Below are 2,223 nucleotides of genomic sequence, written 5' to 3'. Positions count from 1 at the left end.
CAGTAGCTCATATTTCACACATGACAGATCAAGACAAACACTTGATCTACCAAGGGACAGATTAAAGTGAGACTCTCTCATAAAAACTCTGGCTAAACCATAGGGTTTCCCTATGATGGACTTGTCACTATCCTAGAAGAAAAGTCATATTTATGATGGCTTCACCCATTCCTTCCAGCACTCTGCCAGAGGTCTGGCTCATCAACGGCTGTCTAAAAAAGTCTTTCCTCCACAGCTATTATGTCTACACGTGTGTGTATACACAGGCTCACAAAAATGATTTGTTTTCCAACTACAAAAATATTCCTCATTTCATCTACTAGCATCCCATGTCCCCTAGGGAAAAACATTATTTCAGCAAAATCAGAACTTAGCCCCAATAATTTGCTACTTTAAATGCAAAGAATTTGAGGCAGGTGTTTGGGGCTAAAAACATATTAGAAAAGACTTAGAAGAACAGACAAGAATACTTTTGGAATTGTTTTCTATATCTAGCTGTCGGGAAATCTTTTCATGTAGATGGTCTCCAAATCTTCTAAAAACATCACTTAGCATCACTTAGCAATGTAGCAAGGCTTAGCATCCTGCCCTTTTTAAAAAAATTTCCCTAAGCAGAGACTATTTTAATGTTCAACTGATCAGCAGCCAAGTGTGCTGCATTCACCATCATCCATGAGGAATTATGAGAAAGGTGACCCTCACCTATGGCGTTTGCAGAACTGTATCTGTGAAGATGTGGGAGAGAGATTGGCTCCACATGGGAAACTAGTGGAACCTGAAGTGGTAGGAGGAAGTGACTCAGAAGCAGGAGATGCTTGGTGCATGAAACAAGAAGATAGTAGTGAAGAAGAGGGAAAAATTGAGGAGGAAATAGAGGGGCGCTCTGGCATGATGGTCAGAGAGCACAGGAGAGAACATAGGAAGAGATGGAAGTCATGAAAGTGGAAGATGAGGGGACACTCTGGGAAGGAATCAGAGTCTGAGGATGAGGAGATGAAGATGAGATGGAGCCTCGCCTTAAACCAGCCTTCGTTCAAAAGAAGGAATGAGTAATAGTTCAAGAACATGAGGCTGAAGCAATGAAACAGAAGGAGTTGGAGCAGGAGGCAAAACACATGGCTGAGGAGAGGCGCAAGTACACACTCAAGATTGTAGAAGAGGAGACCAGGGAAGAGCTGGGGGAGAACAAGAGATCCCTGGATGCACTGAATACTGATGATGAAATGAGAAGAAATATGAGGCATGGAAACTTTGGGAGCTGAAGAGAATCAAGAGCGACAGAGGAGTTGAGAAGCGCTTGAGAAGGAGAAAGCAGAAACTGAATGCATGTGAAACCTGACTGAGGAAGAGAGGCCAGCTGAGCTTCGGGCAAATGGCAGTTATTACCACAAAGCTGCTAAGGGCAAATATAAGTTCTTACACAAGTATGATCCCCGGGGTGCCTTCTTCATGGCTGAGGAGACCTCAGCGCACCTACCCGGGAGGATCATTTCAACAAAACCATTCTTCCCAAAGTCATGCGGGTCAAGAACTTTGGGCGCTCTGGTCCCAAACACACCCACCTTGTGCATCAGGACAGCACCTCCTCTGACATAGCAGAGGGCCAAGCAAGTGCCCAGAACACGAAGTTCTTTGAACAAAAGGCAGCTGGGGTTCGAGATGTATTTGAATGGATATCTGCCAAGAAGTGGAAAACTATTTCAAGTTCAACTACTTACTCTTCAGCTGTGGGACGTGCGGGCAAGTCTCAGCACCTGGGCCTTGATTTGCTTTTACCGTTATTTACATGGCCTGTGTATCCAGCCTTTTGGACCTGCTGCCATACTTGGGACACTGGGCAGCCCAGTCTTTGACGGTGCTTTGTGAAGTTTGGACTCATGCTTAGAAACCCACAGAAAAGCACCATCCAGCTAGAATTACCCTCACTTAAAACTATTTCTGAGAAATCTTAGATTTCATCACTGCGCTGGCTTCCCAAATTCACTTGGGTTGCTTTTCCCAGCCCCTTAGCTTGGGTCAGAAACATGCGCATGTATGTGGACAGTGTGTTGCTACTACCTTACAGGAAATCTAAGCTCATTGAAACTTGTATTTTTGGCTGGAGTCCATTTTTCTAGGTGAACATACTTTTTTAATCCATTTATGAAAAGAAAGAAAAAAATCGGAAGTCTTCCCTATCTATACGCTGGTGACTAAATTACCATTAGAATTTAATTTCCTCAT

At 43.7% G+C, this 2,223-nt stretch overlaps 1 pseudogene; it reads left to right on the top strand.

Moving 5' to 3' along the window:
• The first annotated feature begins 672 nt into the window (after window positions 1-672).
• On the top strand, window positions 673-1,853 carry LOC132230424 (microfibrillar-associated protein 1-like; annotated as a pseudogene).
• Window positions 1,854-2,223: the final 370 nt, after the last annotated feature.

The sequence above is a fragment of the Myotis daubentonii genome, chromosome 1, assembly GCF_963259705.1.
Source record: "Myotis daubentonii chromosome 1, mMyoDau2.1, whole genome shotgun sequence".
NCBI lineage: Eukaryota > Metazoa > Chordata > Mammalia > Chiroptera > Vespertilionidae > Myotis > Myotis daubentonii.
This window is presented reverse-complemented; position numbering and strand designations above follow the sequence as displayed.